This window comes from Apostichopus japonicus, chromosome 14 (genome assembly GCF_037975245.1).
Source record: "Apostichopus japonicus isolate 1M-3 chromosome 14, ASM3797524v1, whole genome shotgun sequence".
Taxonomy (NCBI): domain Eukaryota; kingdom Metazoa; phylum Echinodermata; class Holothuroidea; order Aspidochirotida; family Stichopodidae; genus Apostichopus; species Apostichopus japonicus.
Window position 1 is genome coordinate 27588344 of NC_092574.1, and position 27826 is coordinate 27616169.

General features: G+C 36.7%; 1 protein-coding gene and 1 long non-coding RNA gene across 8 annotated transcripts in view; one reads left to right on the plus strand and one right to left on the minus strand.

Annotated features, from left to right (window-relative positions):
* The window catches only part of LOC139980108 (teneurin-3-like), a 150392-nt gene that overhangs the window by 33289 nt on the left and 89277 nt on the right, over positions 1 to 27826 (plus strand). For 5 of the 7 annotated variants that reach the window (XM_071991488.1, XM_071991489.1, XM_071991487.1 and 2 more), the window contains one exon: positions 17714 to 17857. The gene's annotated coding sequence lies outside the window, so the exon portion shown is untranslated. Of the gene's footprint in view, positions 1 to 5137; positions 5624 to 17713; positions 17858 to 23127; positions 23785 to 27826 lie in introns of those variants that run through there. The other 2 variants (XM_071991491.1, XM_071991492.1) reach the window with 2 other exon arrangements.
* LOC139980114 (uncharacterized) lies at positions 1630 to 4657 on the minus strand. Its single transcript, XR_011797451.1, has 2 exons — positions 3798 to 4657; positions 1630 to 2637 (listed from the first exon to the last, which is right to left on the minus strand). It is a non-coding gene; the product is annotated as an uncharacterized lncRNA (long non-coding RNA).

Here is a 27826-nt window from a genome sequence, read left to right on the forward strand (position 1 = left end):
GAAGAGTTTGATAGGCTGGATGTTCCAGACGACATAAATTTGGAAGATACAATTGTTGAAAAACATGAGGAACAAATTCTAAGATATGTAGCAGGTTATGTGCCATTTGCCCTTAATAAACGTTACATGAAAGTTAAGAGTACTCTGAATGCTTTAATATTTTTACAGTGCTTAAAATTTATGTCTGTTGCAGGTGAAGGTCACAGTTTTTTGGATTACAGTAAAGCCTGGGTGGAAAAACAAAATAGAGGTGGATTACTCTTAGTTAATGATAATATCTTCATGTTTTTCAAGACTGGAATTTCAGACAAAGCAAATTTTAAACATGAAGACCTTGCTTATTTTGAGAAATAAAAATGTGAAAGACCATCTTCTGCAAAAACTTCTGCAACACAAGCCAGTTCAGAATCGGTGGGCAGATCTTGTTAAAGAATTGTTAAACGAGGACTTAAGTGGGCACTGGGCAGTTAGTTGCTTCAAATTTCATACGTTTGTTGTTTATTGGGTAAAATTAAAAGTAAATGCTTTTGTTAGAATGTACATGGAGATAAGTAAAAAAAAAAGGATGACTTCATGTAGCAAGAAAGGAGAGAAACCATTAAGAAAAGAATTGGCAAGTGAAAGCAAGGAGTGAAACTGAGAGTAACATGATTGGTATCTATATATGTTGATTTTATGATAATTATGTATTGTTGTATACTTACATAGTTCGTTTGTTCTTTCAATGGCAAACCTCATCTTTCAAGCTTATAACAAGTTTTCTTTAGTTCAGAGAAATATAGTGGGACTAGAATATTGTCAGATTTGTACAAATTGAAAGTTTAAACTTTGTTGTGATTATTTGTTTCCTTGTAAATTTTATTGATGGTCAAAGGTGACACATGATTTCTCTTCAACACCACCTACTGTAGGTCTGGTAGGTAGGACACCATCCGCTCTAAATTAGCCTATGGCAGCATCGCCCACAAAACAAACAAAACAAAACAAAACTCACCTTCGCAATATTTACACCCTCTTGAAAGAAGCACTTTAGCTCAGCATGGACGATTTTAAACTTTCCACTTCATCCCTTTCTTTCTCTGTTGGCAAAGCTTAGTCTTCTCTACACCCCAATATCCTCACCAGCATTTAGAATCCTTCCCACAATTTTCACAGATGCCCAACTCCCTATCTCTCAAAAGTAAAACCCTCATACTACCTTTGGCATTTGGAGCTCCATAAACTCACCATCAATACCATCACACTGGTTCCTTCTCTTGACCCACCTTCACTCCTTATGACACCCACTAACCCCCCCCCCCCATCCCACCACCTTCCTAGGCCTTGTGCCAGCAAAATTAAAATGTATTTAGCTACATGAGTTTACTTATATTGACATAATTCGAGCACAAAATGTGATTTTAATCCCCCATGGGCACAATGTAACCATTAGTAACAGCCAGGATGGCACCTCCTTTTAGTCGCTTGACCACTGCACTCTGGTTGACAACTTGGCTATTCAATTTTATGCATATGATTATAAGGGCACCTTCCCTACACTACCTTTGCTATTTCTATCATCATATTGCTAAGCAGTGTAAACTATAGGGCTGTGAAATAATGAGAGCTGGCAAAAAACAGAACAGCAAGTTAGAGTTCCTTTACTGTATATATTGTACTAAACAAAAGGAAAATAAAACTACTTCACAAGATAACATGAAAACTATACAAGGTCAAATCACCACATTGTTATTTAAATATACTGTGCTAGTTCCACCAATAAATAATCTAGAGCACATGGACAAATGACAATGTTCTTCTGACAGAAATCCCCACTTTAAGTACTAGTACAACAAAAGTACAAATAAAAATTTAAAATACTGTGAAATAAATCTACTGTAGTGCTATACAGAACAATCAAATCAGTTTGAGTTCATTTACAGTACTGTACAGTGGTGTAGACAGTGTGGGGCGAGTCCCCCCCTCCCCACAGAATTTTTTGGGGACGTGAGTGGCGACGGTGAAAAATCATAGGGAGCAAAAAAACTATTTAAATGTACTCCTCTTAGTACACAAATTCAGTTGAAAGAATGGAAACGATAACACCCCCTTTGCATCTTAAGCTTTTTTTTAAACAACATTTTTCAGGGGAGGAGGATGCCCCTTATACCCTCCCCAGGACGTCGTTCCACCGCTTAGTGCCTGAAAATGGGGACAGAAATTTGACTTTGCCCCCACCCCATACCAGAAACCTGGCTATGTCCCTGGTACTGTATTAATCAAAGAAAACATTTATGCAAAAGATATTGCAAAATCTATAGAACATTAACTCATTATTACAATTTACCAGTTCCATGAAAAAATAAAATAAATTCTGTTACTTCATATGGAAATGTACTGAAAAATTGTTCCATACATAAGTGAAAAAGTTGGTTTAACTGCGATCTGCTTCCTCCTCTTTTTGGCCTTTTGTGGCAGTTACAACGTAATGAACTGATTGCCTTGGAACTTGCAACCATCAAGGACAAAACATTGTGCCCAATATCCATGCATGGTAGCCCTGTTTAGTTTTTGGTGCCTTGTCACTTGGGATGGTCTTTGAGCTGCCACATAATCATCACAATGTTCTTAAGCGTTCCCGATGGGCACTAGTCATACCTTGAGAAAAAGAAATGGCCAAAGTGTAAGCAACTTAACATTATGTTTTAATTCACATGTACTTTTACTTCCCACATAAAGTAAATGTTTTTTCCAAATGGGTCAATAAACTTATTGAATAAAACAGAAGGAAATCTTACTTTTGGGCATCAATGGTACTTGATACTTATACTATTGCTTTTCTTTTTTCGTTTTCGACCTGTGTAAGCCGAATTTCCTATTGTGGACAATACCTTCAAATTTAAATTCAATCAATGCAGTGATGTAACACTGTGGCCCAGTGCAGTCGGTTCTTTGTAGTACCGTAAGGGACATAAATACAGTAGGTTGATATTTTATTGCACAATTGCAGTTCAATCCAATGCATCTGGTTTGCAATGGAATCTACCTAAACTCCTACTTTATGAACATTTTCAAGGAGCCAATATAGTCAGGACAGGGGCCTGCACATAACTATTTAGAAAATTATCCATATTTTCAAGGGCATTGGGCTTAGAGCCTGCATGGATTTGGAGACCTATCATAAGAACCCCACAACAGCATTGCATATAGGCTTATGGTTTGTATTTTTTATTTACTGGTGTGTGGGTCACATTGCCACAGCAGCAACTACCCCTGCCTACACATGGTCTATGTAATGTAACTTAATCCACTAGGCCCAATCTAGCACAGGGCATGAACCACAAAAATATTAGGCCAATCGAACAAATATAAATCAAGCAATCGAACAGAGATTCTTCTTATGTTGGATACTGACCCAGGGTTACTGGCAATGTAAAGGCTTAATGTAGCCCTTGAATCTCAGTTAAGTGTTCACAACATGTCTTACAATAAGTATTTTCATTCACACTTGAGATTGGCCAAGTTAGGGTTTAGTATTATTTATATTATAGGCCAAGGCTCCGACCCTAACAGTAACACTTAATATAATTATGCCTAGCCTAGGGCCAGGGGACTACAATTTTAACCCTCATGAAATGGGCTAATGTTCATATATTTTAAGCATCATTATTAAAATCACTTTGAAAACAATTACTCTTGGACTGCATCCGTGTCATTGTGCAAGTTATCACAGACGCCATTTTGTGCAACCTGTAATTTCGGCAGTCAGAGTGAAAATACATAGCAAATTCTAAGTCGAATAGCATTTTCGTACATACCCGTACACTATCCAGTCGTTGTACACTGTGAACAATAGGTCGTCCTAAGCACATAACACGATGGAATTCTATCCGGAGATGTCCGGAAAGCGAGAAAATCCGCGAAAAACAGGGCAGTTTTTCGGACGAAGTCAATAAAATCTGAATCTTGAAAAACAAGGCTAACTCAGTGAATGTTTCGTGCAACGATATCGGGTTTCTTTTAGACCAAAGATATAGCTTTTAGCGTTGGACTTAATCAGATTTTAATCTCGAAGCTGTCACCATGGAGCGAGAAAACAGAACTAAACATGCACTTGACGCACTTTGAACTTTAGGACATGCATATTCATAAGCTTTATTTTTACACAACCAGTCGTTTTCTCCATTTGCGGCGGTTACAATGATGCAAGATCAAAGGAGCTCTCGCGGTCGCTTCGCACTGCCCGATGTAACATGATCGCTACTGATATTAGTCGCGAAACTCAGCGGGGTGGTTAAGGCGATGATTGATTGTTTTACGGACATTAGAGAGTGGGTTTTCTCCTTCTGTTTATAGCTCCATGGTCATAGCTAGCTGGTCTCCAATTGTGGTGGATTAGTTGAAGTCATAATGTTGTGAGACCTTGTCCTCTTTTTGTTCTCATATCTTGATATCTAATGACAACAATTCTTCCAGCGGGGCTCCTTTTCGTCAGCTCAAGGCCTCACTAATAGGAGACCTGCTGATTTTTCTTTTGTAATAAAAATACTTCCTTTCATTTAGGGGAAACTGCTCATAGAAAAATGATAATGAATTTGATCAGTTGCGTGTGATATTCTCAGTACAGTGTTCTCTTTTGATGCTGGTGGTTTCTAACCTTCTTGCCACATTAATTGCATCATGTTAGTCAGTCATTAGCGCCAGTCATCCTGTTCATAAAAGTTTCTTTTTTCGTCGCCCAGTTATTTCTTTCACCAAACAGGCCTTCTATTTTAGCTCTAATCGACGGCTTAAGATCTTTCTCCCTCGATGATTACCCTTTTGGCAGGCTTAATATCACTCATTGTTTGCAAATGGCTTTGTCAGAACCCACTTTATTGCTCCTTTGTTAGCACTTTGTTCAGTTTCTCTCTTGCTTTGTAAATATCTGCATGAAACTGTGAAAGTTTACAACCTAGTTAAAGCAAGCAGCGTTTGTTGTCAGTGATCTGGTTTGCGGTTCAGGTTGAGGAGAGGGTACTGCATCTGTTTGTTGAACTGACACAGCTTTACTCAGGTGTTGATTGGACAGTTAATACTTCAATGCAAACTTGTAGAGAATTTGCTTGGCGGATGAGTGGAACAGTAGGCGTGTTGAAGGGATTAGCACGAACTGTAGTGATAGCTTGATTTGTTCATGAAGTTCTGTACAACTGTTCATTGGAACAAGTGGCCAGGAGTGAATAAGGAGCTAACAGGGAAGTGTGTGTTAATCACTCTTGAAGCAGCTTACTTTCCCTTTAGGAGATCCTGTTTTATTGACTGCAATCAACATACACACCACCAGTTTGACTAACTATGTACTATGGATATGTTCCTAACAAATCTGTGCATTCCTGAAGTTTAAGTAATTCTTAATCAGTATATTGATTAATGGCTCAAGCAGGTTGATATTGCTGCAAAAGTATGATACTGTATTTTTCGACTTGCTGGTAATTGACTTACAACTCTTCACCTACTGGATCATTGGCAGTCTTGAATTGGTTTGAATTCAATCAAAGTTTTGCACTTTATTTTCTGTGAAGTTTCTTTGCTTGGAGCAGTTAATGCAATTTCAAGGTGCTCATTTTCTCCAAAATTAATTTGGAAGATTTTCTACCAGTCGGTAAGTAGCTGAGTATGAAATTTTTTAATGAGAGGGGTTGAAAGATTTACAATGGTTGATTTCAAAAGCTGAATTTATAAGCATTAGTATACAGCAACAAGATTTCTGAACCAGAGATTATTTAAGTCTGGTTTACCCTTGTACGAACTAATTTTTGTTACAGGATTGTGACTTGTTATACAATCACATCCAATCAGTACATCGTACATATAGCGTTGCAATATACTGTGTCCAAATTGTGGAGTGTACCCTTTCCATGAAAACTAACAGTAAGCAATTCACAAGGATCGTAAGTTTTTCGTCGCTGAAATTTTTAAAATGGATTATAGGGATGACTCTGTTAGCAGTTTTAGTTTTATTGTTGTCTAACATGAAACTGGTAAGGTATTGAAGGTACGCGATGTATCAAATGGTGCTTCGGAGACCAAAGTTTCTTTAGCTATGGGCTGACAAAGGAAGTCGCAAGTACTACATATACAAAAAATTCAGACAAATAAATTATTACCATTTTGTAAACTTTCGCTGTTGTGAAATGAAATATAATAATAATAATAATAAATGAGACTTATATAGCGCCAAATCAGTAAACAAAAGTTACTGCTCAAAGCGCTTTACAAAGAAAGTAAATTAATTATTAATTATAAATTAATTAAATATTCTACGGTGCAATGTGTAATTAGGACAGGAAATTGATAATGTCTAGACGCATAAATCTCAAGCAAAATGGCAGCAGGTGAAAAGCTATGTAGAACAACGAAGGATAACATAGAAGTCAGGGGTGGCAAAAACCTGGGGGAGGGGCTAATGGGAGTGGATGAAAGTTTTGGATTTAATAACGCCCCGAGATGTAATATGGTGCAATATGGTTACGTGCCAGTACTTGTTGTGTATTTGAAAATGTAATTATGCTATCTGCATAAAAGTGTATCAAGATTAATTATGCAAAATAAAAAGTAACAAATGGAATTAAATAAGAAAGTGAAAATGCAAGAAACATATCTGTGTGTCCCTTCGTTGACTGTTTGCTTGTTACAGTACAAGCAACAGTTGCAAGGGCTAAGATTGTGCAGCAAGAATGTTTACAGTTTGGGACTACAGGGAGTGGTCAGGTAGACAAGATGAACAGTAGCAGCGGGAATATCGGTATTCTCGAGTTTGCATGTACTGTCTGGGTCGGTATTTTAATAAGGTATTATTTTTACCAGGTATTCAAGGTTGTTTTGGATATACCAGGTATTTTGGTATCTTCGTTGAGGACAGATTTCAATACCGCTGATATGATTTATTTTGATTGACTTAGCTGAATTCTTACTGATTTTAAATTCCTCAATATTTTGTAACCTTTTTCTTCAATACCATGTAAGAAGTAACTTTGGAAATTAAATAAAACGTGATAATTTTGCTGTTGGTTATTTGCAGCGAAACATTTTGTAGTTAAACTAATGGGATTTCATTACCAAATAGATCGAAAATTGAACTCAAAAACATGTTTTATTACTACTGTACATTTTGCAGCCTCCAATATATCTGAAAACACATCAATTACCAATCTGTAGTTGTCTGCCCTGGTGTCAGTTCTGTAGAAACCTAATCTGTTGCCAGTACATTTGACCTTGGGGTCAGCTTTAATACCTCTCCAAGTGAAAAACAAGATCCTGATCCTGTTGTGTTGTGTTCTCAAATGTAAAAACAATGTCTAATTTCATCAATTATTGCTCTAGGAACGATAAACTTGGGTATTCAACTTAAGTGCAAATTAGACCGAAGCACATTACAGTACCTTCAATTGTGGACCATAAACTTATCTGTGTTGCAAGAAGCTGTTCACATCTTGATCACTTAATATGATCCTCTAAATGGCTGTAGTGAGACAAATTCTTAGTTATGTTGAGGGATATCCAGTGTCATGTGTGAATATTATATGACAGGGTGCACAGGTAAAACAACTTGGTGACAAAGAATGACAAAACTATTGCACAATTAGAAGCTTAATAGTTGAGGGGATTTACAGGTCGACACTTAGTGCAAGATAAAGCTTAAAGTGCAGTTATATATGATTGTAATGAGACAATTGCAAGTATCATTTCAGGATATTAAGTTGAACAATAGTGGAGACAACTCTGATTGCTTTTATTGTGGTTGGCATGCAGTATTGTCAGGTGAAGTCTGATCTTATCTGGCAAGGATATTCAATGCTTCCATTGTTGATCACTGTGCTTGACTTAACCCAGGTGAACACTGGCTTTGGAAATTAGTCTGTGGGTGGGCTAACAATCAAGTACTATACAATTATTCTACACTTCAATACACTTCAATATTATCATTTTTCATTCTTTGTTTTCAGTACAAACATATCAGTATTCAATCATTTATCTACAATAACCATCCAGTTACCAACTTATGCATCACCTTGGATAAGAACAATAATAATTAATAATCAAGGTCTCTACCTATATGTGCAACGTGTAGGTCAAATGCAATAAAGTGTAGTCTTACTGCAAACGAAGCTTAGTAAGAAACTAAATAATAAAAAAAAATCTTTCTTATTATAATTTCAATTCAGTCATATTAATCTTGCAATACTAGTACACATTGACACTGAATGAACAATCAGTAGTGTCATTGAAAGAGAGGGTGAAATGGAAATATTTATATGAATCATCGTTTGCTATACACTTGTTGCTTTCCAATGATACCCAATTTTGTCAAACCAAGCTTACATCCTTGAGGAATAAACGATCAAACAATCGAGGGTAATAAAAACTTTCTAACAATTGTTGTATATACGGTAATGCGGCGTTACATCAGTAGAGGAACTCAGCTCACTTCCGGGACGCTATGTTTACATTCTTGATCGTCTGAGAACACACAGTTGCAGTGCTCTGTAGTAATTGAGATTTGGAGTTTGGAGTTTTGCTTTTACGTAAATTTATCTCGTAACTGTTAAATATGCCGAGCCAATGTGTGGTTGCAGGTTGCTCCACCACAAGTAAAGACAGATTTCACCTGCACGCTTTTCCAAAAGACAGGCACGTAGCCAGGAATTTGCCAAGGGAGGGGCGAAACTGTAGATTTGGCATTGCAACATATCTAAGCGTAGCGCCACCATGGTTGGCGCGAAGCGTACAAGAAAATTTAGGCTGAAAATGCCTCCCAGATTGCTGGAAATGGCACTTCCCAGGCCTTGTAAGTTGCATCTTAGCAGTTTCTCTTTTGAAAATACTAGGGATATCATAAAAACATTTAAAAAAAATAATAAAAATATGCTCAAGGGGGGGAGCTGCCCCATTCGCCCCCCCCCCTTGGCTACGCGCCTGCCAAAAGATGACAGAAATCGAAGAATTTAGACACAACTCGTGCAAAACACTACACATACGCAACTATATGAGTGCCTGTGGGCTATAGATACTATTGCCAAATTATTTGTAATGACCATAGCCTAGGCCTCATCGCTGCAGCAAATGATGATTTTTTTTTATAAGTTACCTAATATTTTGCACAAAACTTAAAGCCAGTTGGTTTTAGAACAATCAATGCTTGATCTGCAATTTTTCTTTTGTGGTAAAACTGGCATTGTGTTATGATTTTACGTAGTGTTGCTACGATAATCGTTTGCAATATCGGCAGCATATCGGTATCGGTGAAATTTTGCCTAATTGCCGATAACAGCAAACCGATATTGAACTTTTTTTTACAGCAGAGCTACTTATTTATACTTGCAATGATTTGTTAAACTGCTTAAGACGATCCATTTCTTTAGCGTCAGTTAAACTCAGATTCATTTTCGATTAATATCCATGGATACCTGACCCTCCTAAACCTATAAAAACACGTCTACGGCGCGCGAATATAACCAATGACCTTCGTGAACCTTGGCCGACACATAGCATTAGTGCAGCATACATACACTGTACTAACCATTCATTTTCTCAAAGGCCTCCGTGAAAACCTTGAACATGATGCATAACTGCACTTGTTCAATTTCCCGCGAACACAATGCCGATTTCCCGCCGGTGTTCGCCCAGCGAACACGCCGAGCACGCGTAGCGTGCGAGCATAAAGGCGTGGTGTCCAGGGGCCCGCCTTAGGGCCTTGGTGGGGTCATGGGGTAGAACCCCTTGTTGGGATCTTGGGGGCTAAAGCAGTTGAGGATGCAAAATACTTTTGTTATTTAAATTGTTATGAAACAGATGAAAATTTTAAAATGACAAGTTAGAGTAACTATATTATGTTATAAAATGAAAAGAGATTTAATCTGTCTTTCAATCTTTAAAAAGTGCAACTTACAAAACTTCCGATATTATGAAACAAACAACGTTCAGCAAAGCCCTGTTTCTAGACTGCCTAACAATGAATAGCGTGCACAATGCGTACATTTTTACAACTGCAGTCTTTAACCCTATACCCAACTAACGCCGTACATGTGCTGCGAATTTTCCCAGGTACCTTCCCAAACACACTGTGAGCTCATCCCCTGTGTAACACCTGTTTGTTGACATTTTTTGGCAAGTTGCCAGGGAACTTTTCAGTTACGTGAGATCCGTAACCGCCGAGGTGGTTAGGCTATTTGCTATACAATTAACTATGGTAGGATATTATTTTTTCCATATTTTTGGAAATTCTAGAAAATACTCTCTTTTTCCCCCGCTTAAAAACAGATGTGGTCTTATGGTTTATTCATAAATGGGTGTACTAGAGCCTTGTTTACATGACATTAGTTGCATTTAGTATGATATGCCAGTTTTGCGTGAATTTTTCGAAAGTGTCTTGCTCGATCTTTCGTAATATTTGAAAGGTGTACCACCTTACTTTCCGTACACAATTGGTCATTTCTCTACTGAGATTCATTTTTTTTTTTTCTCTATACGGTCAAGTGAATAAGTTGTACATTGAGTATAAACTCAATAAATTGTAACTTTTACATTGTGATAGACAGTTTGTAACCTAATTAAGATGCAATTTTGCAAGCGTATACGTTAACACTGTAGCTACGTGTAAGTCTTTACGATGTTAAGGCTCATATTTACTGCGTCCATTTTATTATCGTGTGCAGCGCTGCAGTGAAAAAGATTCTGGTTGGATTTCAATTACCATTCTCTTTTTCAAAATCAGGAAAAAAGTCATTCTTTTCAACTTTGGACAAAAGGAAAACAAAACACCATAATTTGTGGTTTACTTGAAGATTTACATGACTAAAAGTATGATTTTGCCTTCATTTTGTCTGATAAAAAATATCGGTATCGTATCGGTATCGGACCAATATTGGGATGATAATATCGGATATCGGCCAAAACCGATATTGGTGATATCAGCGCAACACTAATTTTACGTAACAGTTGAATGATACAATTACACAGGCTAGCCTGTTATACAACGTCTATTAGTTAGGTCTAGACCCCATGTTAACACTACTAGTAGGCCTACTATAGGGTTGCACTTGCACTATACAAAATGTCACATTTTCCTTGCACTGTAAGTAACAAAATTCTAGAAGCTTCGCTACAAAGTTAAGTAGCGGGATCATCGACATTCGAGATAATTTAAATCATATGATGGTCTTAATAACGGTGGTTTTGTTTGTGCTCAACCTACAAGTTTCGGTTCAGGATAGTTCAACCGTTCTGCTCGGGGACTTCGATCTTTCATTTAAGATTGAAAAACTAACAAAAGGACATGAATGAACAATCAGTAGTTTCATTTAAGATTGCAATACTAATACAAAACGACATGAATGAACAATCAGTAGTTTCATTTAAGATTGCAATACTAATACAAAACGACATGAATGAACAATCAGTAGTTTCATTTAAGATTGCAATACAAAACCACACTGAATGAACAATCAGTAGATTCATTTGTTCATTCAGTGTGGTTTTGTACAGTATTCTTAAATGAAACTACTGATTGTTCATTCAGTGTGGTTTTGTACAGTATTCTTAAATGAAACTACTGATTGTTCATTCAGTGTGGGTTTTGTACAGTATTCTTTGAAACTACTGATTGTTCATTCAGTGTCGTTTTGTCAGTTATTCTTAAAACTCAAGTTTAAACAAATTGAGATTTTACATAGATATATGGTCTAAAGTGAAAGTTATGGTTGTTATAATTATTGTTTCTGGATTGGTATCGGCTAATAATGGGAATTTTAATATTTGTTATCCGCCAAACCATAAGTACTAATAATTGGTGCACAACATCATTGCAAACCCAACCATAGGTATTCCCAATTGCTCTGGCATTTATGTATCGATAATAGCTAACAACTCTGGTATTTGTTAGAAGCAGGTGCTGAAATTATAAATCAATTTACTGTCTGAATGAGCAAATGTGACAGTATTCAATGACCTGAACAGTATTGTAATGATACTAGGTGGGAGAGACTTCATACTTTCATAGCATTGAGACTGAGTGAAAATGTTTTACAAAGAAAGATCTGCGGTACATGTGTTATAATAATGAACTGTTCTTGTGTGAAATTATCAGAGGGATTTCAGGTCATTAAAGTAGTAAAGAATATATCCAAGATATCAATTTGCAGTCTGCACTTTGGTTCTATATTATTGTGTGTTCTTGTTCAATTAAGAGGCTAATTTATTTATATCTAGGCAATGCGTGGAATTATTGATTATTTTTCCATATGACCATAATTACAAGGAATTCTGTTAGATCATAAGAGAGGCTCGAACATTTTATGGGGAATACCTCACATCACCTTTCCCCTTTGTGATTACTTTCTATCAAAAATTAAAACTAGAGAAAACAAAACTTACTCAAAAATGACTGGACCAATGTTATCCTCAAAGGCAGGGGCGGCAATTTGTTTCAAATATTGGGGGGGACATTTGCTTGGGTGCAGGCGAATTACTATCAAAGCGGAGCGCCACCATTAGTTGGCGCACAGCGCACTAGAAAATTTCTGGTTTTGATAGCCCCCCAGATCACCGGAAATGGCACTTCTCAGGCTTGAAAATGACCAACCAGATGTACACTTTTGCCTGAGAACCAAGTTTTCTCCAATAGTTTTTTTTTCCATTCATAATCGTTTTCACGATTGTCACCAGTCACACATAATGTTTGACCTCATCGCATCTCCTGTGGATCATTGCTTTTGTAGGTAATTCTACGTGATGCTCCACAATACCCGTCAGCCCCACTTTTCAAGGTTTTAAGCCCATTATTTGTTCAGAATTTGAATAATAAATTCACTTCAAAACATACCCATAATGTTGCACAAAATTTCATATTTGGACAACCAATATAGAAAAAAAACCTTCAACCCCCTTACAGACCGGTCAAAATTGCACGAGTAGAGGGAAGTATGATGAAGAATGTTGGTCAAGGAATTTTCGAAAATTCAGATACAGTTAATTTATTGGTGTACAAATATTAAAACCTCTTATAACGGCTACTATGAAACTTCGATATCATCAAAAAATACCAAAAAATATGCTCGAGGGGGGGCGGTCTCCACCCTTCGCCCCCCCTTGGCTACGCGCCTGCGGTTAGAAATCTTGTAGGAAACAGGCCAAATGGAAACCCAGTGAACCCATATCGATGTGGATCATATATATGATTGTACGTACTTACACTCATACACAAGAGATGTACAGACATTATGATAATAATCATGAGTGACAACATGCTATAATATGGTCACATGTCACAGAAACGACCACAAAGAGTCATTTACCTCATGCAGCATGTGTTGGATGAAGTTTTAGCCACCGCCAAATGTGATTTGGATAAATAATCTCACGCATTATTTTCTATTTATAGCCACACGAAAAAATTATGCCACCAATTATTGGGGGGGGGGGGATATTAGTTACTATTAGATACTACCGTATATCCCCCACCTAAAATATTGGCTACAGCCCTATTTTCCTCTTTCATCGGCAAACCAAATTTCATTACGGATGCGGTCCGTCTAGCTATTCATTTAAAAAAAAAAGTAAAAACTACTTTCGGTCATATATAGTTACAAATTGTGACACGGTTAGACAGGCGCCTTGCGAGGAATTTGCCACGGGAGGGGCGAAAATTGTAGGCAAACTATCTAAGCGTAGCGCTACCATAAGTTGGCGCGAAGCGCAAAAGAAAATTTTGGCCGAAAATGCCTCCCAGATCGCTGGAAATGGCACTTCCCAGGCCTTGTAAGTTGCATCTAAGCATTTTCTATTTTGAAATTACTAGCTATATCATAAAAAATACAAAAAATATGCTAAAAAAAAACTATGCCACCAAATATTGGGGGGATATTAGATACTATATCCTCCCACCTAAAATATTGGGGGGACATGTCCCCCGTCCCCCCCATGATCGCCGCCCATGCTCAAAGGCTTAACATAACTTGGGCATAATTCTACTCCCTAATGCATAAAACTGAGAGTAGTGGTTTAGAAGCAAAGGATATATATTTTACTGCTCAGAATTCAGATATGTATCTTGGATTTATCTGCAAAAAAAGGAATTTGATGTCCTTGGAGGAGTCATATAATTTCTCATTGAGATATGAAGACTAAGATTCAGTAGGATGTGTCCAAGATTTCATCATCAGGTGAATCATCACATGATCCAGACCAGTCATCTTAGTTCTTTACAACCTGTAACTTTGATTTGCAAGCAATTCTCTCGTTGAATGGACTATGTTCCCTGTTTTTAGAGGACATTTTTACAGAACATTGATGCTGGTATTTTTACAGTACAAACAGTGCTCAGATCCTAGGTGTACCTAATGTGGAAGGTCTAGATAAAGACCTTGGGACTCCATAATAAGCCCTTCCTACCCTTGAACCCTCCTCAAATAGCCAAGACAAAAGCTTTCTTCATAGTTAAAGTGATGTGTTTACACTTGTCAGATTTTCTATCTGCTAAAGTTGATGCTTATCGATTGACATTTCTATTTATTAAATTTAATATGTGATGGCTGAACATCCCCTTAGAAGCCCTCTGTTTGGAAAGAATCGGTATGCATGTATTTATGATTACTATACGTATAAATCAATGTTGCTGTATTGTTCAGGGCCATTGGCCTCATTTGTTATTAATTTGCTTTGTTTTACCCTTCAGTCCTCCACCCTCAATAATCAACCTTCCTATAGAATAGCCCTTTTACTCAGCAACTCAGACTTTCTGACTATTCTCCAGGGTGAAACGAAGAGTTTCATATATAAATCAATTAATCAAATTGTATAAAATATATTAGACTGGTTCAATTTATGGTGTAAATTTGCCGAAATAGAGAAATACTTAATGAAGATATGAATGTACCTTATTTTTGCTGTTTGGTTGCTATGGCAACCAGCCACGTTATTTACCACTTACCAAAGAGGTCAGTAACTTCTTCGTATAATTTCTCACCATGAGTTAGTAAATGTGGTTTCATTCGTTTTCATCAAAAGTTATAAAAACAAGATAGTTTAGAACCTTGCTGATGAGTAAATGCAAATTTGTGTCATGTGATACTCTAAAGGGCCAAATGTGAAATAAATATTGGAGAAAAAACCTCTTGTAAAACCCAAATATATGGCACCTGCTCTCTTGAAAATGATCTGGTAAGGAACAAAATGATGACAACTGTCAAAAGAGATTCTCCTTCTAGTTTAAATGCGGTTTTATCTCTGGGATTTACGCTAGACATTCTGTTGAGTAATCCGGATAAATTTAGCCAGTCCAGTAACCTTGGAGCCACTTCAAGGCTGCTTCAAGTCTGCAGGATGGAAATTCCGTCTCATGCGGATGAATCATATTTTAGAGATTTATTTGGCAGATCTTTCGTGAATATGGTCTCACAAAATGGTCACACTGACCACTGCTGGTAAAGTTTCAATAGTTGAGAAATGGGATATGGAGACAGAGGTTGAGACTGGGTGTCAAGGGCATTGTTTGGGAGTGGACTGCCTCCACTCTCAAGCAGTTTTGACACATTGTCTGATATGGATGGATGAACAATGAAAGACATGCTTGAAATAATAGGGAACAAAAGTAGAAAGTAATGAAAAATTGTGTGATAGTATTCATGGCATAATGATACAGGAAAAAGAAAATTCAATAACATAACTATAATGAGTGAAAAAGAATAAGAATGAGAAAAATTAATATCTGTCCTGAAGATTGGATTCCATCCATTTCTATGTACAGGTCACATAATATGGACTCAGAAAATGGTGGTGATCTTTAAATTCGGGATTTCATGCTTTCTTTAAGAGAGTTTTCATCATCAGTAGTTATTACCAAATTGGTAGGAAAAAAACTTTCTTTTTTCCCTGGCAATTGATCCTACAGTACCTGTCTTCACCTAAATACCAATGAGTTCAAACCTGAAGCTACATCCAGGTGTCAATATTGTTACCCTTGACTCAACATAAACTATGTAGCAGGAGTGTTGTTCATTAGTTGTTTCTCTTACTGTCCAGGCCTTCACATTCTCGACTTCAAGGATTGAAAGCTCATTTTTATTCATAACTTTCCTATTAATAAAATCACAAATTTGACCAAAACTCAGAAAATACAACAACATGGGTTCACTGTAGTTCATGACATGGTGATTACATTTATTGTTTAGACTGCACCTACAGTATTGTGATTTTTGCCTACCGCACTCCCCTCGACTACTAGCCTTTCACCCAAACTAAGACTGCAGTTCATTAAATTGATGCACCGTCTACATGTGTACCCTGTGAATGTTAACAGAATTTAATCCAATATTCCAAACATTTCATCTTTCAGACAATTTCCATATCAACATACATTACCAAAAATCAAACTGGAAAAGTTAAACACCTAATGACTATCATTTCATTGTTTGTTAAAGAAACTTGACTGGTCAAGCTTAATAACTACATTATAATCAAAGTTTAACATCACAAAATTGATGAAAAATCAACTCAAAAAACTACTTCAAGATATGAAAGTAAAATTTGTCTATTTCAGTTGTTTGTACTAGACACATAGGTAACTGTCAGCATAACTTAGAGGTTAAACAAGATAGTTGACTCATGAGTTCTTTCTTAATGTCATTAAATATAAAACTATGGCCTATTGTGGTTGATTCACCCCTCTGTTTATTGTTATATCTTTTGGCTTGATATAATAAAGTGATACCACAGAGGATAACTGGCTGCTCACAGCCCTGCAGAATAGTTTGTTCAAGTAAAGGAATTGTTTAGTGAAAAATGGGATCCAGTCCTTCCGGTCATATCATTTTTTGTCTTTGTATCACCCTAAGCCTTGCCCTGTGATGAATTTTAGTTTGCGTGATAGAGTGCTTCAGATGTTGGCCTGTCCTGCCAGAAAATTTGAATCTAACACTGACTTATGATGAGATGTGACATCAGTGTGGCACATTGGTCAGACTTTTCCAATCTCACTCTAAGCTTGGCCTTGATACAATACACAGGAATGTGTACAGACTTCGCATACGGCTGTGATTCTAAAAATCCCTCCAATAACAATTATCTGAACAATTTATTGCTAAAGTTCTTGCAACTTCACCGAGAAAATTCCATCTAAATCACAATTTTACATTCGGAAATTTGAACTTTCCTCGCTACAGTGTAGCTTGCTAATGATAGCTTCCCTGAAGCCCCGAAACGAAGTGCCGCGATGACATCACATTCGCTCATCGTTCTCCGCTGTTCAAAATATATTAGATTAAGTTGGCACAATGTTCAAAAATTCACTTCTCCTGAATCATAGGATGAAAAATCCCAGAACTAGGACTGTGGCCATAAAAAAATTATGGATTTTTTTTCATATACCCAATAGACTGCCACTAAAAAATTCCTTTAATTGTCATGATGCTGAATTCAAAAGCGAATACTCTATCATGATTCCTCTAGAAAAGTGCAGTTTGGATGCAATATCATGTTACTCATTCTCGTATTTGATTGAGTAGAATGAGAAAATTACTCCAGTATCAGCTGTTTGTTTGAATTCTTCACAAAGTTGGTTTGGGATTCAGCTACAGCTGCTCCGATTTCAGCCCTAATTGCTGCAGTAACCACTTCCTAGGGACAATTCTAATAGGTATGGTTCCGTAAGTATTCAGAGAATAAATGAGTAATTTCTATACATATTCCTTGCCAACAGATTGTATCTTTTTGGAGCCCTCCCTTAATCAAACATCTATGTGGAACCATGGATTGATATAAGAGGATCGAGTTACCCAGCTCTCATCTGAGTGATTGCTCAGCAGTCTTCAACTTTTTCCTCTCAAGTCTTTTTTTTTCAACGGTAAGAGATTTTTCTTCCTCAAAGACTATTCCTAGCTGTTCATTTTAAATTGATTTGTTATATTTTATGGGAAGCTCTGAGCAATGAAATTTGTTAAAAGAATTGTGATTTGTCGCTTCAGCAAAGAGCGTGGTGAATGGAAGCAATTTAAAGGAACATTTTATTTACTCTTGATGTAAAATTTCCTTTGGCTTTTTCTTTCAGAGGAAATTGCCTTTTTAGGGCTAAAGCTACTGCATGTTATCTTTTACTTTGGCACGGAACTTGTTTCTTATTTTGTTGATTAAAGAGCAATTTATTTAGAAACGTGTTGGTTCTTGAACTAATAGGAAGCTTGAGTTATAAAGGTATAGAATGAGGCCAAGTAGCTAATTTATGTATCAGTGAGCTGCCAACTATTGTAGAGGTCTGGATTGGTATTATATTTATGTATTATATTTGGTTAAATGGCATGCCCCCATTAATAGACCCCTCTGAGCTAAATACATGGCAACAGGAAGCCTGTTGTTTCTTGAGAAGGTCCAAAGTCAGCAGAGGTCTGGGTCAGTTTATTATATTTGGTTAAATGGTTTGCACCAATGAAAAGACCCCTCTGAACATATATATGGCATGTCACATGGCATGTCATATATGCCGCATGTGTATTCCTCTCAATGTTAAGGAAGCCTGTTGTTTCTTGAGGTGGCCTCCTCCTGACCAGGGACTCTCCCTCCTGACTTTGCCAAGATCACTGGTATGAACACTGTCCCGTTCGCAGTAGAATGATTTTTGAAGTGTCAAGTGCATATTGAGAGAAATGTGCTTGTCTAGGCAAGTATGTTTCATTGGAAATGGTCCCTTTGGGAGAGCGTTTGGAATTTTAGAGAAAAGGTTATGGTTGGATAGTTTACACTAAGGCAAACACAGACATGTAGGTATTTTATCGAAGGAAGCTTGTTCTTCTAAACAGGAGCTGCTCACATCTGGAACCCAAACGGTTTTCATCAGCAAAACCTGCCTTAGATATCATCACGATCCCTATGTATGACTTTCTTTCTTTCACTAAAATTAAGTTCATTCATATTAAGAAGACAGTTGTAGAAACATAAAAACGAATGTACTTATAATTATACTGCTAAAGGACAATGCACAAGAGCTGTAAAGTTCTTGTCTGTACTCATTTGCATTGAACAATATTTTACACTGCAGGGGAGGGGGGAGGGGGGGTCTGTAACACTAACTGTGTCAAATGTCTCAAAACAAATTCATATGCATTTTGCAGTGAAAATGGCAAGAATGTATACTTGACTGGAAGAAATACTGTAGGAATACACTGCGTGAATCACTGGTCAAAGTTGTAGCTATGTACAGGATTACTCTCCAACACTTCGCTGGTATAGGCCATATATTACAAAGCTTTAAAGTTACAGAAGTCAAGCTACCTTCTTAGCAGGGCAGTGGTGTTCTTGCCGATGTTCTTTGACAATTTTTTGAGACAAAATAGGAGCATGTTAATGATTCTGTGACATGGAGGTTGTTCATCACTTTCGTTTTGTGGAAGTGATTTAAATTTCATACTTTATGTAGCACAATGTATTTGCCCAAAAATAGTTCAAACAGTATGGATTTAGTAGTTTTGTACTACACTATTAATACTAAAATACAAAGACTAAAACAACTATTTTGGTGAGGAGAGTCAAGCTCGCCAAATGGCGTAAGTAGTGTAAAAATAGTTCGTGAGGCCTGCTACACAGTCAGGTGAGTGTATGCAGTAATGTTAATAGTGAAAAAAAAATTGCGTCCCAGGGACGCAAGCCCCCGAAAAAGTTTGTGTCCCATAAAAAAAGCTTGCGTCCCAATCGAAAACCAATTACGTACAGTATGTACAGTACATGTGTTTTGTCATGTTTTCCGTTGACCTAGTTATGAGTGTGTTCTTGGGGTTTGCTTCTCAAAAAAAGTTTGCGTCCCACGGGGACGCTAGCAATTTGAAGAGTTTGCGTCCCTGGCCAAAACATTGCGTCCCGGATGCAGAATCCTGCATTCGTAACAATGCTGCTGTTTATGCATGCATGTGTGTGTTTGTATTTGTGTGTCTGTGACACCTACTGTACTCTACCTTGGTAAGTCCGAAATCTCAAGAACAGTATATGTTGACAGACCAGATACTTGTCAAGTGACTTATGTAATAGATACAAGGAATTGCTATTGTTTTTGGTTGGGGAAAGGTCATGTGTGGCCACATGAAATGCTTCAGAGTAGTTAGGAACAAGATACTGAGATACTGTACTCAGCTTTTGAACTAACAGTTTGGAATATTTCCAATTTTTCAATACAAGTTTTACATTCAGACACTTTAAAATCCATTTAATCCATCTAATCCATTTAAATTTATGTTACATTGAATATTTACACTTGTACCTTTCCATTTACACATTGTATTATTCTCTTTTGGGACTCGGTAAAACTTGATCAAACCTAGCACTTTTGGACAAGGAGTTTGCTCCTTTCGCAAAACTTCCTAAGTGCTCACGTGACTGTAGGTCACCCTGTGACGTACATGTGCAGAGTCTGTTGAGAAAATATTTCGATCAAGCTATTCACTTGAGCACTAACACTACGCTGATACGACACTCTGTCATACTGTTAAAACCAAAATGCCAACGAATTGTGTCGTAGGAGGTTGCAAAAACACTTCTGAAAACCCAAATTTAAGTTCAGTCATCAAACAGACGATAAACGTTGCAGGCTTAGGATTAATTTTGTAAGTAGCATCCGCAAAGACTTTCTCGCTCCTGGGGTTTCCCACCGTCTGCATTCAAATATATGTTCAGCGCACACACTTTGACACAAACACGTATTCAGTATTGTCTATGCAGAGGCCCTTTAAAGGCCAAGTCTCCCTTATTTTGATATATATGCCTAAACTCTTGCCCAGTTATTCTAATGTGCATACTCAATTGTTTTTCTTCACCTGTGATTTACACCATGGGTGCAGGAAAAAAAGATCATATAACAAAAGAGTACACTGTACAACAGGCCTTGTGTGACTTAGTTCTCTTTAGCAGAACCAACGACACTAAGCACGGAGCTAACTTATGAAATTTAACTTACGAAATATGACCAGACGTTTAGGCAGTTTTTAACCATGATTTTCTTTTCATTGAAGAATTGCTACCCAAAATGAGTTAACAAATGTGTGAACAATTCTAACAACTATTCTTTCTCTTGTAGCTGTGTTTATTGGTAGAGTAAAGTTAACAAAAGGTTCACTTTCTTACAAGAAGTGGAAAGTTCATTGTTATTGTTTTGTGTTCAGGGTACATTCCGCAGAATGACGTTAATGAGCTTCTATGCTTCACGTTCTTGTCAGTGAGAATCTGCTAACTTTGACATCAAATCTATCTAAATTACTGTCCCTTTCAACTAAACAGGAACCACAGTATTGTTTGTATACTAAAATACTTAAGTTTAAGCCCCCCAAAAAAGAATTGTTTTTGGGCCTCCGGCTATGCATTTTAATATTCCTTTAAGTAAAGATGCAACCCCAGCTCAGCTGATGTGAATTGTGATGTGGGAAGAAGGCTGGGAAGATGAGAAGGTTAAGTATGATAAGTGAACTATTATCTCATCTGACTTATGTTAATTACATAATTAATTTTAATATTCCTTTAAGTAATGATGCAACCCCAGCTCAGCTGATTTGAGTTGTGATGTGGGAAGGGGCTGGGAAGATGAGAAGGTTAAGTATGATAAGTGAACTATTATCTCATCTGACTTATATGTTAATTACATAATTATTAGCAATTACAGTAACCAGATAATTAAAATTAAACAATCCAATTAGTGACAAATATCAGTAGTTGCAGTCTTGCTCTCAAAACAGAGATAATAAATGAAATATTGGTGGCTTTAAAGGAATTGTCTGGTGGAAGATTTTGATACATTGTCCTTGTAGTTATTATTTTTCTCTTTCTAACCATGTAAAAATTGTCCCCATTCGACATTTTCTTCTTGTAGAAATCTGGTTTTCAAATTCACCAGTTTCTCACCAAAAGTACCGTTTGTTCGAACGCTTCAATATGGTGTTTGACGTAGTGCTTGCAGATAGGCAAAACAGGCGACTTGAAGTTAGCACTCCCAATTCCGCAGCAAATTAACTCACGTGTAAGCACATTGAATTGCCTCATATATATAACGTACATACTCGCGAACGTATATACTACGATGCTCAGTTGGTGTACTTGTATATAGCGTTACACATAGTACACTCACACTCAAACCACAGTTCATTAACTGTTCTTCGAACTCGCTGAAATAAAATTCACGGATCAAATTAACAGTAAAAGGAAACTTATAAAGTATTCGTTAAACCGAAAGATGAAACTTGGCGGGATCGATGTCATCGCAGAACTGTCCGATTGTAAACGTTATAGTAGCCTATACACGCGAACATTCTTCGCGCTGGAGCTGGATACCGCGATGTATAAACAACGAAGAGCCTGCTGTTAAAACTTATCTTGTGTTACACAAAGACCACGAAACCACCGATCTACTAAATATATTGCGGCTTAAGGAAGAAATTTATCTGTATACACACGCTGTTTTTGTTGTGATTACCGTATAGGTACTGTGCGGAGGGTGGGTTATGACGCAATCTGCTATGGCAGAGCTGACGTCACGTATTGTACTGTTCAAATCATATTTAAAATGTCTATCCATAACGATTAAAAAATTGTTTCTCTGTCAAACGCAACATTAGCGTTCTCATACTTTGACAACATGTTTGGAAAATTATTTACTATTTTTTAAGGTAACTTCTTTGGGCCACCAGACAATCCTTTTAATGCCTTTAAAAAAAAAACCTACATTTGAAGTCATGGCAACTGGTCACCTTGCTAGGCCAACCATTCTTAGTAAAGTGCTTTCTGGTGAAATGAGGGTTTCTAACCACAGAGGTGATTAGAATTGTTTGTTCTAATTCTTGTTCCCTTAATATATTATCTCTCAAACATGACACAGTCCCATAAGCATTTTTTGCCTTCAAATTCCCCTTAAGTGAGTATTTTTCTTTAGTAGAATCCCCCACAAAGTTGATATTAAAATATATACAGCACATAGCATACCAACCAGATAACTGGTATTTGGTATCAACAGTTGGTTGAGCTTTATGAGGTGTTGACAGATTTTGAGCAGACATAGTGTGTCCTTTGACACTAGTTGGGGATTAGTCATGCCAAGTCCCAACTTGGCCCAATAGCAGAAGACCAATCCCATCCCTTGAAAGTAGTGTTACTGTGCAGTTAGTCATGATCCTTTCCATGATGAAAGTGACAATTCATGAGAATACAAGTTAGCTTATCCCGTGTCTACCGTTTGTCAGTCGCTGCAGCATTGTATGATGGGAATGGTCCGCACATGTGACATCCATGTATTTGTTGCAGGAACACAGAAGCAGCAGTCGGAAATGATTTTGTATAGAAAAGATTTCTCATAAACTGTGTGGATTGTACCTCAGGTTTATTGTAAACCTACCATTCAACTTAGTCTGGAAAGGAACAGGTTTGACCATAAAGGGAAAAGTTTTGTATCTTATTTGGTCAAAGGAGGCAGCAAATACTTTTAACTGGTTATAAACTAACTTATGTGGATAAACAGATTAAAAGTATAGACTACATATATTCCTTGGATCATTTCTCTGTGGAATTATATTGGATTAACTGTAGCTAAACTGGCAAAATTGTCACTGTTGTTTTGAAATTTACTTCTGAATATTGATTGCTGTTCTTATTGGAATGTTTCTGCCACAGTGAGTTGTGTCCAACACTAGGAAGTTCAATTTCAGCTACGTTTCATCAACAACAGCAAAGGGAGCAGTGACTTTGGGTGTTGTATACCCTGAGTAGTTCAGTGTTCACCATAGTGGGTTACATAGAAGTTACTGTTGAGTAAGTATTAATCATGTTATCTCTGAACTGAACACCTATTTAGAATGAAAACCAAGAAGTAAATTAAAAGGAAGGAAAACATAAAAATGAATCTCAAAATCTGGAGACTGAAGTTTATCCTAAGACGGGCTTATAACCAAATATACAGTATCTCACTAAAGACCAATATGTTAAAATTAAACTCTGAAGTACTCTTGGCACATCAGTTTGGGTGTGATTTCCTTTTTCATGTTAATTAAATGATACAAATACTTAACCTGGGAGGTTAGGCAAGCAAAGCATTATATTCACTTAGGATTAGCTTTCTAACAAGGATCTTGGACTATGTGACTGACTGACATCGACAGTTTAAATGCACTAAGTACCATCACTTGATTATTTGAGAGAGAGAGACATTATACTGTAGTAAAACAATATGAGTGATGAGTAAATGGATTTGTGAAGAAGGTTACATTGGCCAGTGGTGTATTAACACTCATAACTGATACATTGGCCAGTGCTGTGGTGTATTAACACTTATACATTGGCCAGTGGTGTATTCACACTGATACATTTGCCTCAGTGGGCTGTTGTATTTTCATTAAAACTATTTCCATAGACAAAATTCAACAATTCATTTAACCATATTTCCATATAAAATCAATGTGAGATGTCAGCATCACACTCTTTAAATGCTACTTGTGAAAGTGATTACCTCATAAAGAACTCTGTTTTTGTCATCAAATGCACTTGCACACATATACTACTAGAGAAGTACTTGTACAATTGTGTGATATTTTGTAACTTAAAAGATGAATGAAACTCAGAACATCAATCAAAGTGTCAAAAAAGTTGTCAGAAAATGAAATGATAAATGTCAAGAGAGACATCTGCAATAATAACTGTACATAGCATTTATAATTAAAAGATATTGTACTGTCAGTAATAAACATGTAAATAAGTAGTGTTAGTATTTTAATCTCCCTGTAGACACTGTGTATATTGTACTGTAGGTAATAAACATGTAATTAAATAAGAAGTGTTTGTATTTTAATCTCTGTGTATATTGTACTGTAGGTAATAAACATGTAAATAAGAATGGTTTGTATTTTAATCCCTTTGTGTATATTGTATCAACAGTAGGCACATTCAACAAATAAATGATCTAAATAAGATCATCCAATATAAATTTTAACGAACTCTACAAAAATATATAGAAAATGACTAAGAATTATGTAACAATTGTGGATCCAATATAGGACTGTATATGCTGATTTAAGTTATAACCACAATAAATCAAAGGTCCCATGTTTGCCAAGAAGCAATTGATCTTGAAATGCTCCTTTAAAATATTAACCAATCAATAGTAACCTTCATCTAAGCCTAATGGAAACATTGTATGACAAGAAAATAGATGTGAATTGATGATGAAAAGAACTCATACTGCAATCAATTTTCCTGCAGGCCTATCCACTGGTGCACCAAGTACAATCAGGACCGACCATCCTTAGTTGTATTTCTTTTAACTGTAGGTCACAAACTGTGAACACTTTTGAAATGATCTTCCTGCAGGCCTATCCACTGGTGCACCTTGAAGTACAATCAGGACTGACCATCCTTTAATTGTATTTCTTTTAACTGTAGGTCACAAACTGAACACTTTTGAAATGATTTTCCTGCAGGCCTATCCACTGGTGCACCTTGAAGTACAATCAGGACTGACCATCCTTAGTTGTATTTCTTTTAACTGTAGGTCACAAACTGAACACTTTTGAAATGATTTTCCTGCAGGCCTATCCACTGGTGCACCTTGAAGTACAATCAGGACTTCTTTCTGCCTTCCTCGGTGGCCTGTTAATTGACTTTTAACTAGATTTGACCAATATGTATGCAATTTTCTCCACAGTGACTTGTTCTCATGATGCTGTTTGGTGTGGATAGACTTATACTGCAGTTTGAAGATAAAATGATATTATATGATACTTAATACTTGCAGATGAAGGAATTAGATCTGAAATAAGCAAACTTATTTGCATTGATATTAGTTTTGATCCAGCATTTAGTTTTTCTTGTTGCTCATAATGTTATGACACATGAATAATTTACAAGGAAATGCAATTAGTAGAAACCACGTTTAGAGTAACTGGAGTACATAGGATGGAAAACTGAAATGAATTTATCATGGATAGGAACTAATAGTGAGTTAGCCTTATTTATGTGTGCCTGTATTGCTTGAATCACTGAACTCAGTATTTATGTATGTGTGCCTGTATTGCTTGAAACACTGAACTGTACATGCCACCAGTATGGAACCTATCATGTAAATTGTAAACAATCAGAGCTAATAACTCTTATGCTGAGACATTAGTTCTCTATGCCCTCCCATATTTGGTTTGCTCTCTAGAAGGGCCTTTGGGATGCCCTGGGTCTGTGTAGCATGGGAGGTAATGCCTACAGTCTGTGATTACAAAATGCAAAGTTCACATGATTTGGTCAAATGAACTAGAAGGTTTCTGTTTGAGCTGAGTAGAGTATGTTCTACTTGACAAATATGTATCTTGGTTGGATATTACACAGTAATTATAGTTGTGATTCAAAGGATATCCCATCATGCTCATGCTTCTGTACTATTTATGTACCAACAAACTAAAGTATGGTTAAACAAAATACCTTGACAGCTAAGTGAACATACCAGTTGAGTCACAACTAAGGACAAACAAGATTATGAAAGGAAACAAACTTTGAATGACATCACAGATCACTATTAATCCATTTTCAATATTGTATACAGCTCAATGTTCTTTCCTTTCCTATAGTTAGAGTCATATTCTCTTTATTGCATTGTCAGGATGTATTACATTAATGTATCAGTGTGCACTTATTTTGGTATAAATGGACCTTGCAGTGAACTTGCACGGATAAGATAAACAAGATCAACTTTATTAAACCCAACAAAGGGTAATTGAATGCTCGCATAAAACAGTAAACAGTATACAAAAATATATAAAAAAATAACATGATAAAGATATTTACAAACAATCCTAAAACTAGACTATGGACAAGGCAAGATATTGGAACAGTCCTAACAATCGGTACCAAACAGGCAAGCTTTAGCGTTTGAAATTTAAGTTGTGAAGTTTCTGAAGTTTAATGCATTGTGGAATAAATGAGGAGGAGTGTCCATTTGTACTGGCCAATGGCAAACAGCATTCTACCATTTTGAGGGATCACTGCCTTGTTCAGAAGCACATGAAGTGGGTGGCTATCATCATGCATAGTCTGTCTAGTTTAACCTCCAGAAGTTGTTGGTAGGACATGATGCCAATATTGGCTGACTTTCCCCGATCACACAACCAATAATGCCTTCAATATTGTGTTTATCTTCGTTACTCACATACCCACCCTATGATACCAAGTTATATTGCCATACCCCACAAATAACATAGTTATAAAACTACTCACATACCCACCCTATGATACCAAGTTATATTGCCATACCCCACAAATAACATAGTAATAAAACTACTCACATACCCACCCTATGATACCAAGTTATATTGCCATACCCCACAAATAACATAGTTATAAAACTACTCACATACCCACCCTATGATACCAAGTTATATTGCTATATCCCACAAATAACATAGTTATAAAACTACTCACATACCCACCCTATGATACCAAGTTATATTGCCATACCCCACAAATAACATAGTTATAAAACTACTCACATACCCACCCTATGATACCAAGTTATATTGCTATATCCCACAAATAACATAGTTATAAAACTACTCACATACCCACCCTATGATACCAAGTTATATTGCCATACCCCACAAATAACATAGTTATAAAACTACTCACATACCCACCCTATGATACCAAGTTATATTGCTATATCCCACAAATAACAGAGTTATAAAACATGGCAGGAATGTTGATATGAAGATTTAATTTGTTCATCATGCGCAGACAATACATACTAGAGTTCAGTGTCTTCAATAATACATGCTCATGCCAGGAAACCTGTTTATCTATCACCACCCTGAGATACTTA